Consider the following 16,374-nt stretch of genomic DNA (forward strand, 5'->3'; position numbering starts at 1 on the left):
AGCGCATCTCCGTAATGTGGCGAGTAATAGAATGGTAAGGTAAGTGACAAGAGATCCCATGAAAAATACGATGATCAAGAAATATGATGAGAAATGAGAGATCCTATCCGATCACGTGCGAGATCTTCATTCCTTTCACGTTTCGATGAATGGTCGAAGATCCTATGGCCTAATGGATAAGGCGTCGGTCTTCGAAACCAAAGATTCTAGGTTCGACCCCTAGTAGGATCGGTTTAGAATCGTGACCCTAGTGTACGTCGACATCAAGAACACGACGACCAAGGATCATTCACGGAGTCATAATGCGCATCCGTCTCGACCGTCTAGAAAATGCGCGGATCTTGTATCCGTTGTTTTGGCTTAATGGATGCATTCATTTACGAGGATGATGATGTTTAATAGGTAAAAGAAATGGAACGGTTTATCCGGCGCAAATTCCTCATCAAAAGTGCATCGCATGTCCATCGCGATCCTCAATGGAAGTACATTTTCCAATGGAAAACCGAAGATCCTATGGCCCAATGGATAAGGCGCTGGTCTACGAAACCAGAGATTCTAGGTTCGATCCCTGGTAGGATCGATGAGGATGAGGTTCCGCTTCTCGAGAATCGGAATACAACGAGACTGTTGCGCAATCAATACATGCGTGGATCCCTTGGGGAAGGGATAACATCGCGTATTTGAACGTAATCATCGATCACGACGATGCCGTTCACATATTTCTGATGCGCATTCGCTCGAGGGAACATATGAACAATGCCTTTCTTGCTTACGCTCGCCGTGCTCCTGTCTGGCCTGGTTTGAATACAAGCGAGTAGACGCAAGAATGTGATGACGCCCAGTCGTTGTATGATGTGTATTTGGACGTGGTCCTCAACAAGGATGACGTCGTTTGAAATTTAGAAACAATCTACACGAAGGCCACCGCTAAGACGTCGCATGCGCGATACTCTTCATTTGGTTAGAGTAGAATGCGCGTATTCGAGATTCAACGATGCAAATTTACGTACGAGTGGAAGAACCTAGCGGCCGGTATCATGAGACGAGAACGGTATCTACACATCGGAGATTGACAGTTTGAGACGAAAACTCTTCTCGAAGGTCATTTGTATGGTTCATGCATGCTTTTCTATGGATTGCATTGCATGCGTCACACCGCATACCTTTATCCGATAAACCCATTTAAGCGCATCTCCGTAATGTGGCGAGTAATAGAATGGTAAGGTAAGTGACAAGAGATCCCATGAAAAATACGATGATCAAGAAATATGATGAGAAATGAGAGATCCTATCCGATCACGTGCGAGATCTTCATTCCTTTCACGTTTCGATGAATGGTCGAAGATCCTATGGCCTAATGGATAAGGCGTCGGTCTTCGAAACCAAAGATTCTAGGTTCGACCCCTAGTAGGATCGGTTTAGAATCGTGACCCTAGTGTACGTCGACATCAAGAACACGACGACCAAGGATCATTCACGGAGTCATAATGCGCATCCGTCTCGACCGTCTAGAAAATGCGCGGATCTTGTATCCGCTGTTTTGGCTTAATGGATGCATTCATTTACGAGGATGATGATGTTTAATAGGTAAAAGAAATGGAACGGTTTATCCGGCACAAATTCCTCATCAAAAGTGCATCGCATGTCCATCGCGATCCTCAATGGAAGTACATTTTCCAATGGAAAACCGAAGATCCTATGGCCCAATGGATAAGGCGCTGGTCTACGAAACCAGAGATTCTAGGTTCGATCCCTGGTAGGATCGATGAGGATGAGGTTCCGCTTCTCGAGAATCGGAATACAACGAGACTGTTGCGCAATCAATACATGCGTGGATCCCTTGGGGAAGGGATAACATCGCGTATTTGAACGTAATCATCGATCACGACGATGCCGTTCACATATTTCTGATGCGCATTCGCTCGAGGGAACATATGAACAATGCCTTTCTTGCTTACGCTCGCCGTGCTCCTGTCTGGCCTGGTTTGAATACAAGCGAGTAGACGCAAGAATGTGATGACGCCCAGTCGTTGTATGATGTGTATTTGGACGTGGTCCTCAACAAGGATGACGTCGTTTGAAATTTAGAAACAATCTACACGAAGGCCACCGCTAAGACGTCGCATGCGCGATACTCTTCATTTGGTTAGAGTAGAATGCGCGTATTCGAGATTCAACGATGCAAATTTACGTACGAGTGGAAGAACCTAGCGGCCGGTATCATGAGACGAGAACGGTATCTACACATCGGAGATTGACAGTTTGAGACGAAAACTCTTCTCGAAGGTCATTTGTATGGTTCATGCATGCTTTTCTATGGATTGCATTGCATGCGTCACACCGCATACCTTTATCCGATAAACCCATTTAAGCGCATCTCCGTAATGTGGCGAGTAATAGAATGGTAAGGTAAGTGACAAGAGATCCCATGAAAAATACGATGATCAAGAAATATGATGAGAAATGAGAGATCCTATCCGATCACGTGCGAGATCTTCATTCCTTTCACGTTTCGATGAATGGTCGAAGATCCTATGGCCTAATGGATAAGGCGTTGGTCTTCGAAACCAAAGATTCTAGGTTCGACCCCTAGTAGGATCGGTTTAGAATCGTGACCCTAGTGTACGTCGACATCAAGAACACGACGACCAAGGATCATTCACGGAGTCATAATGCGCATCCGTCTCGACCGTCTAGAAAATGCGCGGATCTTGTATCCGCTGTTTTGGCTTAATGGATGCATTCATTTACGAGGATGATGATGTTTAATAGGTAAAAGAAATGGAACGGTTTATCCGGCACAAATTCCTCATCAAAAGTGCATCGCATGTCCATCGCGATCCTCAATGGAAGTACATTTTCCAATGGAAAACCGAAGATCCTATGGCCCAATGGATAAGGCGCTGGTCTACGAAACCAGAGATTCTAGGTTCGATCCCTGGTAGGATCGATGAGGATGAGGTTCCGCTTCTCGAGAATCGGAATACAACGAGACTGTTGCGCAATCAATACATGCGTGGATCCCTTGGGGAAGGGATAACATCGCGTATTTGAACGTAATCATCGATCACGACGATGCCGTTCACATATTTCTGATGCGCATTCGCTCGAGGGAACATATGAACAATGCCTTTCTTGCTTACGCTCGCCGTGCTCCTGTCTGGCCTGGTTTGAATACAAGCGAGTAGACGCAAGAATGTGATGACGCCCAGTCGTTGTATGATGTGTATTTGGACGTGGTCCTCAACAAGGATGACGTCGTTTGAAATTTAGAAACAATCTACACGAAGGCCACCGCTAAGACGTCGCATGCGCGATACTCTTCATTTGGTTAGAGTAGAATGCGCGTATTCGAGATTCAACGATGCAAATTTACGTACGAGTGGAAGAACCTAGCGGCCGGTATCATGAGACGAGAACGGTATCTACACATCGGAGATTGACAGTTTGAGACGAAAACTCTTCTCGAAGGTCATTTGTATGGTTCATGCATGCTTTTCTATGGATTGCATTGCATGCGTCACACCGCATACCTTTATCCGATAAACCCATTTAAGCGCATCTCCGTAATGTGGCGAGTAATAGAATGGTAAGGTAAGTGACAAGAGATCCCATGAAAAATACGATGATCAAGAAATATGATGAGAAATGAGAGATCCTATCCGATCACGTGCGAGATCTTCATTCCTTTCACGTTTCGATGAATGGTCGAAGATCCTATGGCCTAATGGATAAGGCGTTGGTCTTCGAAACCAAAGATTCTAGGTTCGACCCCTAGTAGGATCGGTTTAGAATCGTGACCCTAGTGTACGTCGACATCAAGAACACGACGACCAAGGATCATTCACGGAGTCATAATGCGCATCCGTCTCGACCGTCTAGAAAATGCGCGGATCTTGTATCCGCTGTTTTGGCTTAATGGATGCATTCATTTACGAGGATGATGATGTTTAATAGGTAAAAGAAATGGAACGGTTTATCCGGCACAAATTCCTCATCAAAAGTGCATCGCATGTCCATCGCGATCCTCAATGGAAGTACATTTTCCAATGGAAAACCGAAGATCCTATGGCCCAATGGATAAGGCGCTGGTCTACGAAACCAGAGATTCTAGGTTCGATCCCTGGTAGGATCGATTAGGATCAGGTTCCGCTTCTCGAGAATCGGAATACAACGAGACTGTTGCGCAATCAATACATGCGTGGATCCCTTGGGGAAGGGATAACATCGCGTATTTGAACGTAATCATCGATCACGACGATGCCGTTCACATATTTCTGATGCGCATTCGCTCGAGGGAACATATGAACAATGCCTTTCTTGCTTACGCTCGCCGTGCTCCTGTCTGGCCTGGTTTGAATACAAGCGAGTAGACGCAAGAATGTGATGACGCCCAGTCGTTGTATGATGTGTATTTGGACGTGGTCCTCAACAAGGATGACGTCGTTTGAAATTTAGAAACAATCTACACGAAGGCCACCGCTAAGACGTCGCATGCGCGATACTCTTCATTTGGTTAGAGTAGAATGCGCGTATTCGAGATTCAACGATGCAAATTTACGTACGAGTGGAAGAACCTAGCGGCCGGTATCATGAGACGAGAACGGTATCTACACATCGGAGATTGACAGTTTGAGACGAAAACTCTTCTCGAAGGTCATTTGTATGGTTCATGCATGCTTTTCTATGGATTGCATTGCATGCGTCACACCGCATACCTTTATCCGATAAACCCATTTAAGCGCATCTCCGTAATGTGGCGAGTAATAGAATGGTAAGGTAAGTGACAAGAGATCCCATGAAAAATACGATGATCAAGAAATATGATGAGAAATGAGAGATCCTATCCGATCACGTGCGAGATCTTCATTCCTTTCACGTTTCGATGAATGGTCGAAGATCCTATGGCCTAATGGATAAGGCGTTGGTCTTCGAAACCAAAGATTCTAGGTTCGACCCCTAGTAGGATCGGTTTAGAATCGTGACCCTAGTGTACGTCGACATCAAGAACACGACGACCAAGGATCATTCACGGAGTCATAATGCGCATCCGTCTCGACCGTCTAGAAAATGCGCGGATCTTGTATCCGCTGTTTTGGCTTAATGGATGCATTCATTTACGAGGATGATGATGTTTAATAGGTAAAAGAAATGGAACGGTTTATCCGGCACAAATTCCTCATCAAAAGTGCATCGCATGTCCATCGCGATCCTCAATGGAAGTACATTTTCCAATGGAAAACCGAAGATCCTATGGCCCAATGGATAAGGCGCTGGTCTACGAAACCAGAGATTCTAGGTTCGATCCCTGGTAGGATCGATTAGGATCAGGTTCCGCTTCTCGAGAATCGGAATACAACGAGACTGTTGCGCAATCAATACATGCGTGGATCCCTTGGGGAAGGGATAACATCGCGTATTTGAACGTAATCATCGATCACGACGATGCCGTTCACATATTTCTGATGCGCATTCGCTCGAGGGAACATATGAACAATGCCTTTCTTGCTTACGCTCGCCGTGCTCCTGTCTGGCCTGGTTTGAATACAAGCGAGTAGACGCAAGAATGTGATGACGCCCAGTCGTTGTATGATGTGTATTTGGACGTGGTCCTCAACAAGGATGACGTCGTTTGAAATTTAGAAACAATCTACACGAAGGCCACCGCTAAGACGTCGCATGCGCGATACTCTTCATTTGGTTAGAGTAGAATGCGCGTATTCGAGATTCAACGATGCAAATTTACGTACGAGTGGAAGAACCTAGCGGCCGGTATCATGAGACGAGAACGGTATCTACACATCGGAGATTGACAGTTTGAGACGAAAACTCTTCTCGAAGGTCATTTGTATGGTTCATGCATGCTTTTCTATGGATTGCATTGCATGCGTCACACCGCATACCTTTATCCGATAAACCCATTTAAGCGCATCTCCGTAATGTGGCGAGTAATAGAATGGTAAGGTAAGTGACAAGAGATCCCATGAAAAATACGATGATCAAGAAATATGATGAGAAATGAGAGATCCTATCCGATCACGTGCGAGATCTTCATTCCTTTCACGTTTCGATGAATGGTCGAAGATCCTATGGCCTAATGGATAAGGCGTTGGTCTTCGAAACCAAAGATTCTAGGTTCGACCCCTAGTAGGATCGGTTTAGAATCGTGACCCTAGTGTACGTCGACATCAAGAACACGACGACCAAGGATCATTCACGGAGTCATAATGCGCATCCGTCTCGACCGTCTAGAAAATGCGCGGATCTTGTATCCGCTGTTTTGGCTTAATGGATGCATTCATTTACGAGGATGATGATGTTTAATAGGTAAAAGAAATGGAACGGTTTATCCGGCACAAATTCCTCATCAAAAGTGCATCGCATGTCCATCGCGATCCTCAATGGAAGTACATTTTCCAATGGAAAACCGAAGATCCTATGGCCCAATGGATAAGGCGCTGGTCTACGAAACCAGAGATTCTAGGTTCGATCCCTGGTAGGATCGATTAGGATCAGGTTCCGCTTCTCGAGAATCGGAATACAACGAGACTGTTGCGCAATCAATACATGCGTGGATCCCTTGGGGAAGGGATAACATCGCGTATTTGAACGTAATCATCGATCACGACGATGCCGTTCACATATTTCTGATGCGCATTCGCTCGAGGGAACATATGAACAATGCCTTTCTTGCTTACGCTCGCCGTGCTCCTGTCTGGCCTGGTTTGAATACAAGCGAGTAGACGCAAGAATGTGATGACGCCCAGTCGTTGTATGATGTGTATTTGGACGTGGTCCTCAACAAGGATGACGTCGTTTGAAATTTAGAAACAATCTACACGAAGGCCACCGCTAAGACGTCGCATGCGCGATACTCTTCATTTGGTTAGAGTAGAATGCGCGTATTCGAGATTCAACGATGCAAATTTACGTACGAGTGGAAGAACCTAGCGGCCGGTATCATGAGACGAGAACGGTATCTACACATCGGAGATTGACAGTTTGAGACGAAAACTCTTCTCGAAGGTCATTTGTATGGTTCATGCATGCTTTTCTATGGATTGCATTGCATGCGTCACACCGCATACCTTTATCCGATAAACCCATTTAAGCGCATCTCCGTAATGTGGCGAGTAATAGAATGGTAAGGTAAGTGACAAGAGATCCCATGAAAAATACGATGATCAAGAAATATGATGAGAAATGAGAGATCCTATCCGATCACGTGCGAGATCTTCATTCCTTTCACGTTTCGATGAATGGTCGAAGATCCTATGGCCTAATGGATAAGGCGTTGGTCTTCGAAACCAAAGATTCTAGGTTCGACCCCTAGTAGGATCGGTTTAGAATCGTGACCCTAGTGTACGTCGACATCAAGAACACGACGACCAAGGATCATTCACGGAGTCATAATGCGCATCCGTCTCGACCGTCTAGAAAATGCGCGGATCTTGTATCCGCTGTTTTGGCTTAATGGATGCATTCATTTACGAGGATGATGATGTTTAATAGGTAAAAGAAATGGAACGGTTTATCCGGCACAAATTCCTCATCAAAAGTGCATCGCATGTCCATCGCGATCCTCAATGGAAGTACATTTTCCAATGGAAAACCGAAGATCCTATGGCCCAATGGATAAGGCGCTGGTCTACGAAACCAGAGATTCTAGGTTCGATCCCTGGTAGGATCGATTAGGATCAGGTTCCGCTTCTCGAGAATCGGAATACAACGAGACTGTTGCGCAATCAATACATGCGTGGATCCCTTGGGGAAGGGATAACATCGCGTATTTGAACGTAATCATCGATCACGACGATGCCGTTCACATATTTCTGATGCGCATTCGCTCGAGGGAACATATGAACAATGCCTTTCTTGCTTACGCTCGCCGTGCTCCTGTCTGGCCTGGTTTGAATACAAGCGAGTAGACGCAAGAATGTGATGACGCCCAGTCGTTGTATGATGTGTATTTGGACGTGGTCCTCAACAAGGATGACGTCGTTTGAAATTTAGAAACAATCTACACGAAGGCCACCGCTAAGACGTCGCATGCGCGATACTCTTCATTTGGTTAGAGTAGAATGCGCGTATTCGAGATTCAACGATGCAAATTTACGTACGAGTGGAAGAACCTAGCGGCCGGTATCATGAGACGAGAACGGTATCTACACATCGGAGATTGACAGTTTGAGACGAAAACTCTTCTCGAAGGTCATTTGTATGGTTCATGCATGCTTTTCTATGGATTGCATTGCATGCGTCACACCGCATACCTTTATCCGATAAACCCATTTAAGCGCATCTCCGTAATGTGGCGAGTAATAGAATGGTAAGGTAAGTGACAAGAGATCCCATGAAAAATACGATGATCAAGAAATATGATGAGAAATGAGAGATCCTATCCGATCACGTGCGAGATCTTCATTCCTTTCACGTTTCGATGAATGGTCGAAGATCCTATGGCCTAATGGATAAGGCGTTGGTCTTCGAAACCAAAGATTCTAGGTTCGACCCCTAGTAGGATCGGTTTAGAATCGTGACCCTAGTGTACGTCGACATCAAGAACACGACGACCAAGGATCATTCACGGAGTCATAATGCGCATCCGTCTCGACCGTCTAGAAAATGCGCGGATCTTGTATCCGCTGTTTTGGCTTAATGGATGCATTCATTTACGAGGATGATGATGTTTAATAGGTAAAAGAAATGGAACGGTTTATCCGGCACAAATTCCTCATCAAAAGTGCATCGCATGTCCATCGCGATCCTCAATGGAAGTACATTTTCCAATGGAAAACCGAAGATCCTATGGCCCAATGGATAAGGCGCTGGTCTACGAAACCAGAGATTCTAGGTTCGATCCCTGGTAGGATCGATTAGGATCAGGTTCCGCTTCTCGAGAATCGGAATACAACGAGACTGTTGCGCAATCAATACATGCGTGGATCCCTTGGGGAAGGGATAACATCGCGTATTTGAACGTAATCATCGATCACGACGATGCCGTTCACATATTTCTGATGCGCATTCGCTCGAGGGAACATATGAACAATGCCTTTCTTGCTTACGCTCGCCGTGCTCCTGTCTGGCCTGGTTTGAATACAAGCGAGTAGACGCAAGAATGTGATGACGCCCAGTCGTTGTATGATGTGTATTTGGACGTGGTCCTCAACAAGGATGACGTCGTTTGAAATTTAGAAACAATCTACACGAAGGCCACCGCTAAGACGTCGCATGCGCGATACTCTTCATTTGGTTAGAGTAGAATGCGCGTATTCGAGATTCAACGATGCAAATTTACGTACGAGTGGAAGAACCTAGCGGCCGGTATCATGAGACGAGAACGGTATCTACACATCGGAGATTGACAGTTTGAGACGAAAACTCTTCTCGAAGGTCATTTGTATGGTTCATGCATGCTTTTCTATGGATTGCATTGCATGCGTCACACCGCATACCTTTATCCGATAAACCCATTTAAGCGCATCTCCGTAATGTGGCGAGTAATAGAATGGTAAGGTAAGTGACAAGAGATCCCATGAAAAATACGATGATCAAGAAATATGATGAGAAATGAGAGATCCTATCCGATCACGTGCGAGATCTTCATTCCTTTCACGTTTCGATGAATGGTCGAAGATCCTATGGCCTAATGGATAAGGCGTTGGTCTTCGAAACCAAAGATTCTAGGTTCGACCCCTAGTAGGATCGGTTTAGAATCGTGACCCTAGTGTACGTCGACATCAAGAACACGACGACCAAGGATCATTCACGGAGTCATAATGCGCATCCGTCTCGACCGTCTAGAAAATGCGCGGATCTTGTATCCGCTGTTTTGGCTTAATGGATGCATTCATTTACGAGGATGATGATGTTTAATAGGTAAAAGAAATGGAACGGTTTATCCGGCACAAATTCCTCATCAAAAGTGCATCGCATGTCCATCGCGATCCTCAATGGAAGTACATTTTCCAATGGAAAACCGAAGATCCTATGGCCCAATGGATAAGGCGCTGGTCTACGAAACCAGAGATTCTAGGTTCGATCCCTGGTAGGATCGATTAGGATCAGGTTCCGCTTCTCGAGAATCGGAATACAACGAGACTGTTGCGCAATCAATACATGCGTGGATCCCTTGGGGAAGGGATAACATCGCGTATTTGAACGTAATCATCGATCACGACGATGCCGTTCACATATTTCTGATGCGCATTCGCTCGAGGGAACATATGAACAATGCCTTTCTTGCTTACGCTCGCCGTGCTCCTGTCTGGCCTGGTTTGAATACAAGCGAGTAGACGCAAGAATGTGATGACGCCCAGTCGTTGTATGATGTGTATTTGGACGTGGTCCTCAACAAGGATGACGTCGTTTGAAATTTAGAAACAATCTACACGAAGGCCACCGCTAAGACGTCGCATGCGCGATACTCTTCATTTGGTTAGAGTAGAATGCGCGTATTCGAGATTCAACGATGCAAATTTACGTACGAGTGGAAGAACCTAGCGGCCGGTATCATGAGACGAGAACGGTATCTACACATCGGAGATTGACAGTTTGAGACGAAAACTCTTCTCGAAGGTCATTTGTATGGTTCATGCATGCTTTTCTATGGATTGCATTGCATGCGTCACACCGCATACCTTTATCCGATAAACCCATTTAAGCGCATCTCCGTAATGTGGCGAGTAATAGAATGGTAAGGTAAGTGACAAGAGATCCCATGAAAAATACGATGATCAAGAAATATGATGAGAAATGAGAGATCCTATCCGATCACGTGCGAGATCTTCATTCCTTTCACGTTTCGATGAATGGTCGAAGATCCTATGGCCTAATGGATAAGGCGTTGGTCTTCGAAACCAAAGATTCTAGGTTCGACCCCTAGTAGGATCGGTTTAGAATCGTGACCCTAGTGTACGTCGACATCAAGAACACGACGACCAAGGATCATTCACGGAGTCATAATGCGCATCCGTCTCGACCGTCTAGAAAATGCGCGGATCTTGTATCCGCTGTTTTGGCTTAATGGATGCATTCATTTACGAGGATGATGATGTTTAATAGGTAAAAGAAATGGAACGGTTTATCCGGCACAAATTCCTCATCAAAAGTGCATCGCATGTCCATCGCGATCCTCAATGGAAGTACATTTTCCAATGGAAAACCGAAGATCCTATGGCCCAATGGATAAGGCGCTGGTCTACGAAACCAGAGATTCTAGGTTCGATCCCTGGTAGGATCGATTAGGATCAGGTTCCGCTTCTCGAGAATCGGAATACAACGAGACTGTTGCGCAATCAATACATGCGTGGATCCCTTGGGGAAGGGATAACATCGCGTATTTGAACGTAATCATCGATCACGACGATGCCGTTCACATATTTCTGATGCGCATTCGCTCGAGGGAACATATGAACAATGCCTTTCTTGCTTACGCTCGCCGTGCTCCTGTCTGGCCTGGTTTGAATACAAGCGAGTAGACGCAAGAATGTGATGACGCCCAGTCGTTGTATGATGTGTATTTGGACGTGGTCCTCAACAAGGATGACGTCGTTTGAAATTTAGAAACAATCTACACGAAGGCCACCGCTAAGACGTCGCATGCGCGATACTCTTCATTTGGTTAGAGTAGAATGCGCGTATTCGAGATTCAACGATGCAAATTTACGTACGAGTGGAAGAACCTAGCGGCCGGTATCATGAGACGAGAACGGTATCTACACATCGGAGATTGACAGTTTGAGACGAAAACTCTTCTCGAAGGTCATTTGTATGGTTCATGCATGCTTTTCTATGGATTGCATTGCATGCGTCACACCGCATACCTTTATCCGATAAACCCATTTAAGCGCATCTCCGTAATGTGGCGAGTAATAGAATGGTAAGGTAAGTGACAAGAGATCCCATGAAAAATACGATGATCAAGAAATATGATGAGAAATGAGAGATCCTATCCGATCACGTGCGAGATCTTCATTCCTTTCACGTTTCGATGAATGGTCGAAGATCCTATGGCCTAATGGATAAGGCGTTGGTCTTCGAAACCAAAGATTCTAGGTTCGACCCCTAGTAGGATCGGTTTAGAATCGTGACCCTAGTGTACGTCGACATCAAGAACACGACGACCAAGGATCATTCACGGAGTCATAATGCGCATCCGTCTCGACCGTCTAGAAAATGCGCGGATCTTGTATCCGCTGTTTTGGCTTAATGGATGCATTCATTTACGAGGATGATGATGTTTAATAGGTAAAAGAAATGGAACGGTTTATCCGGCACAAATTCCTCATCAAAAGTGCATCGCATGTCCATCGCGATCCTCAATGGAAGTACATTTTCCAATGGAAAACCGAAGATCCTATGGCCCAATGGATAAGGCGCTGGTCTACGAAACCAGAGATTCTAGGTTCGATCCCTGGTAGGATCGATTAGGATCAGGTTCCGCTTCTCGAGAATCGGAATACAACGAGACTGTTGCGCAATCAATACATGCGTGGATCCCTTGGGGAAGGGATAACATCGCGTATTTGAACGTAATCATCGATCACGACGATGCCGTTCACATATTTCTGATGCGCATTCGCTCGAGGGAACATATGAACAATGCCTTTCTTGCTTACGCTCGCCGTGCTCCTGTCTGGCCTGGTTTGAATACAAGCGAGTAGACGCAAGAATGTGATGACGCCCAGTCGTTGTATGATGTGTATTTGGACGTGGTCCTCAACAAGGATGACGTCGTTTGAAATTTAGAAACAATCTACACGAAGGCCACCGCTAAGACGTCGCATGCGCGATACTCTTCATTTGGTTAGAGTAGAATGCGCGTATTCGAGATTCAACGATGCAAATTTACGTACGAGTGGAAGAACCTAGCGGCCGGTATCATGAGACGAGAACGGTATCTACACATCGGAGATTGACAGTTTGAGACGAAAACTCTTCTCGAAGGTCATTTGTATGGTTCATGCATGCTTTTCTATGGATTGCATTGCATGCGTCACACCGCATACCTTTATCCGATAAACCCATTTAAGCGCATCTCCGTAATGTGGCGAGTAATAGAATGGTAAGGTAAGTGACAAGAGATCCCATGAAAAATACGATGATCAAGAAATATGATGAGAAATGAGAGATCCTATCCGATCACGTGCGAGATCTTCATTCCTTTCACGTTTCGATGAATGGTCGAAGATCCTATGGCCTAATGGATAAGGCGTTGGTCTTCGAAACCAAAGATTCTAGGTTCGACCCCTAGTAGGATCGGTTTAGAATCGTGACCCTAGTGTACGTCGACATCAAGAACACGACGACCAAGGATCATTCACGGAGTCATAATGCGCATCCGTCTCGACCGTCTAGAAAATGCGCGGATCTTGTATCCGCTGTTTTGGCTTAATGGATGCATTCATTTACGAGGATGATGATGTTTAATAGGTAAAAGAAATGGAACGGTTTATCCGGCACAAATTCCTCATCAAAAGTGCATCGCATGTCCATCGCGATCCTCAATGGAAGTACATTTTCCAATGGAAAACCGAAGATCCTATGGCCCAATGGATAAGGCGCTGGTCTACGAAACCAGAGATTCTAGGTTCGATCCCTGGTAGGATCGATTAGGATCAGGTTCCGCTTCTCGAGAATCGGAATACAACGAGACTGTTGCGCAATCAATACATGCGTGGATCCCTTGGGGAAGGGATAACATCGCGTATTTGAACGTAATCATCGATCACGACGATGCCGTTCACATATTTCTGATGCGCATTCGCTCGAGGGAACATATGAACAATGCCTTTCTTGCTTACGCTCGCCGTGCTCCTGTCTGGCCTGGTTTGAATACAAGCGAGTAGACGCAAGAATGTGATGACGCCCAGTCGTTGTATGATGTGTATTTGGACGTGGTCCTCAACAAGGATGACGTCGTTTGAAATTTAGAAACAATCTACACGAAGGCCACCGCTAAGACGTCGCATGCGCGATACTCTTCATTTGGTTAGAGTAGAATGCGCGTATTCGAGATTCAACGATGCAAATTTACGTACGAGTGGAAGAACCTAGCGGCCGGTATCATGAGACGAGAACGGTATCTACACATCGGAGATTGACAGTTTGAGACGAAAACTCTTCTCGAAGGTCATTTGTATGGTTCATGCATGCTTTTCTATGGATTGCATTGCATGCGTCACACCGCATACCTTTATCCGATAAACCCATTTAAGCGCATCTCCGTAATGTGGCGAGTAATAGAATGGTAAGGTAAGTGACAAGAGATCCCATGAAAAATACGATGATCAAGAAATATGATGAGAAATGAGAGATCCTATCCGATCACGTGCGAGATCTTCATTCCTTTCACGTTTCGATGAATGGTCGAAGATCCTATGGCCTAATGGATAAGGCGTTGGTCTTCGAAACCAAAGATTCTAGGTTCGACCCCTAGTAGGATCGGTTTAGAATCGTGACCCTAGTGTACGTCGACATCAAGAACACGACGACCAAGGATCATTCACGGAGTCATAATGCGCATCCGTCTCGACCGTCTAGAAAATGCGCGGATCTTGTATCCGCTGTTTTGGCTTAATGGATGCATTCATTTACGAGGATGATGATGTTTAATAGGTAAAAGAAATGGAACGGTTTATCCGGCACAAATTCCTCATCAAAAGTGCATCGCATGTCCATCGCGATCCTCAATGGAAGTACATTTTCCAATGGAAAACCGAAGATCCTATGGCCCAATGGATAAGGCGCTGGTCTACGAAACCAGAGATTCTAGGTTCGATCCCTGGTAGGATCGATTAGGATCAGGTTCCGCTTCTCGAGAATCGGAATACAACGAGACTGTTGCGCAATCAATACATGCGTGGATCCCTTGGGGAAGGGATAACATCGCGTATTTGAACGTAATCATCGATCACGACGATGCCGTTCACATATTTCTGATGCGCATTCGCTCGAGGGAACATATGAACAATGCCTTTCTTGCTTACGCTCGCCGTGCTCCTGTCTGGCCTGGTTTGAATACAAGCGAGTAGACGCAAGAATGTGATGACGCCCAGTCGTTGTATGATGTGTATTTGGACGTGGTCCTCAACAAGGATGACGTCGTTTGAAATTTAGAAACAATCTACACGAAGGCCACCGCTAAGACGTCGCATGCGCGATACTCTTCATTTGGTTAGAGTAGAATGCGCGTATTCGAGATTCAACGATGCAAATTTACGTACGAGTGGAAGAACCTAGCGGCCGGTATCATGAGACGAGAACGGTATCTACACATCGGAGATTGACAGTTTGAGACGAAAACTCTTCTCGAAGGTCATTTGTATGGTTCATGCATGCTTTTCTATGGATTGCATTGCATGCGTCACACCGCATACCTTTATCCGATAAACCCATTTAAGCGCATCTCCGTAATGTGGCGAGTAATAGAATGGTAAGGTAAGTGACAAGAGATCCCATGAAAAATACGATGATCAAGAAATATGATGAGAAATGAGAGATCCTATCCGATCACGTGCGAGATCTTCATTCCTTTCACGTTTCGATGAATGGTCGAAGATCCTATGGCCTAATGGATAAGGCGTTGGTCTTCGAAACCAAAGATTCTAGGTTCGACCCCTAGTAGGATCGGTTTAGAATCGTGACCCTAGTGTACGTCGACATCAAGAACACGACGACCAAGGATCATTCACGGAGTCATAATGCGCATCCGTCTCGACCGTCTAGAAAATGCGCGGATCTTGTATCCGCTGTTTTGGCTTAATGGATGCATTCATTTACGAGGATGATGATGTTTAATAGGTAAAAGAAATGGAACGGTTTATCCGGCACAAATTCCTCATCAAAAGTGCATCGCATGTCCATCGCGATCCTCAATGGAAGTACATTTTCCAATGGAAAACCGAAGATCCTATGGCCCAATGGATAAGGCGCTGGTCTACGAAACCAGAGATTCTAGGTTCGATCCCTGGTAGGATCGATTAGGATCAGGTTCCGCTTCTCGAGAATCGGAATACAACGAGACTGTTGCGCAATCAATACATGCGTGGATCCCTTGGGGAAGGGATAACATCGCGTATTTGAACGTAATCATCGATCACGACGATGCCGTTCACATATTTCTGATGCGCATTCGCTCGAGGGAACATATGAACAATGCCTTTCTTGCTTACGCTCGCCGTGCTCCTGTCTGGCCTGGTTTGAATACAAGCGAGTAGACGCAAGAATGTGATGACGCCCAGTCGTTGTATGATGTGTATTTGGACGTGGTCCTCAACAAGGATGACGTCGTTTGAAATTTAGAAACAATCTACACGAAGGCCACCGCTAAGACGTCGCATGCGCGATACTCTTCATTTGGTTAGAGTA

The 16,374-nt window shown here is 45.5% G+C and overlaps 12 non-coding genes across 12 annotated transcripts; all 12 read left to right on the forward strand.

Moving 5' to 3' along the window:
• The first annotated feature begins 2,528 nt into the window (after window positions 1-2,528).
• Window positions 2,529-2,601, forward strand: TRNAR-UCG (transfer RNA arginine (anticodon UCG)). The gene has a single exon. It is a non-coding gene; the product is annotated as a tRNA-Arg (tRNA).
• A 1,112-nt stretch (window positions 2,602-3,713) lies between these two features.
• Window positions 3,714-3,786, forward strand: TRNAR-UCG (transfer RNA arginine (anticodon UCG)). The gene has a single exon. It is a non-coding gene; the product is annotated as a tRNA-Arg (tRNA).
• A 1,112-nt stretch (window positions 3,787-4,898) lies between these two features.
• On the forward strand, window positions 4,899-4,971 carry TRNAR-UCG (transfer RNA arginine (anticodon UCG)). Its single transcript has one exon. It is a non-coding gene; the product is annotated as a tRNA-Arg (tRNA).
• A 1,112-nt stretch (window positions 4,972-6,083) lies between these two features.
• On the forward strand, window positions 6,084-6,156 carry TRNAR-UCG (transfer RNA arginine (anticodon UCG)). The gene has a single exon. It is a non-coding gene; the product is annotated as a tRNA-Arg (tRNA).
• Window positions 6,157-7,268: 1,112 nt separating this feature from the next.
• On the forward strand, window positions 7,269-7,341 carry TRNAR-UCG (transfer RNA arginine (anticodon UCG)). Its single transcript has one exon. It is a non-coding gene; the product is annotated as a tRNA-Arg (tRNA).
• Window positions 7,342-8,453: 1,112 nt separating this feature from the next.
• On the forward strand, window positions 8,454-8,526 carry TRNAR-UCG (transfer RNA arginine (anticodon UCG)). The gene has a single exon. It is a non-coding gene; the product is annotated as a tRNA-Arg (tRNA).
• Window positions 8,527-9,638: 1,112 nt separating this feature from the next.
• Window positions 9,639-9,711, forward strand: TRNAR-UCG (transfer RNA arginine (anticodon UCG)). The gene has a single exon. It is a non-coding gene; the product is annotated as a tRNA-Arg (tRNA).
• Window positions 9,712-10,823: 1,112 nt separating this feature from the next.
• TRNAR-UCG (transfer RNA arginine (anticodon UCG)) lies at window positions 10,824-10,896 on the forward strand. The gene has a single exon. It is a non-coding gene; the product is annotated as a tRNA-Arg (tRNA).
• Window positions 10,897-12,008: 1,112 nt separating this feature from the next.
• TRNAR-UCG (transfer RNA arginine (anticodon UCG)) lies at window positions 12,009-12,081 on the forward strand. The gene has a single exon. It is a non-coding gene; the product is annotated as a tRNA-Arg (tRNA).
• Window positions 12,082-13,193: 1,112 nt separating this feature from the next.
• Window positions 13,194-13,266, forward strand: TRNAR-UCG (transfer RNA arginine (anticodon UCG)). The gene has a single exon. It is a non-coding gene; the product is annotated as a tRNA-Arg (tRNA).
• A 1,112-nt stretch (window positions 13,267-14,378) lies between these two features.
• TRNAR-UCG (transfer RNA arginine (anticodon UCG)) lies at window positions 14,379-14,451 on the forward strand. The gene has a single exon. It is a non-coding gene; the product is annotated as a tRNA-Arg (tRNA).
• A 1,112-nt stretch (window positions 14,452-15,563) lies between these two features.
• TRNAR-UCG (transfer RNA arginine (anticodon UCG)) lies at window positions 15,564-15,636 on the forward strand. Its single transcript has one exon. It is a non-coding gene; the product is annotated as a tRNA-Arg (tRNA).
• Window positions 15,637-16,374: the final 738 nt, after the last annotated feature.

This window comes from Azolla caroliniana, unplaced genomic scaffold (genome assembly GCF_043228905.1).
Source record: "Azolla caroliniana isolate FFs.n. ecotype wild unplaced genomic scaffold, voAzoCaro1.0.p SCAF_120, whole genome shotgun sequence".
Classification (NCBI taxonomy): domain Eukaryota; kingdom Viridiplantae; phylum Streptophyta; class Polypodiopsida; order Salviniales; family Salviniaceae; genus Azolla; species Azolla caroliniana.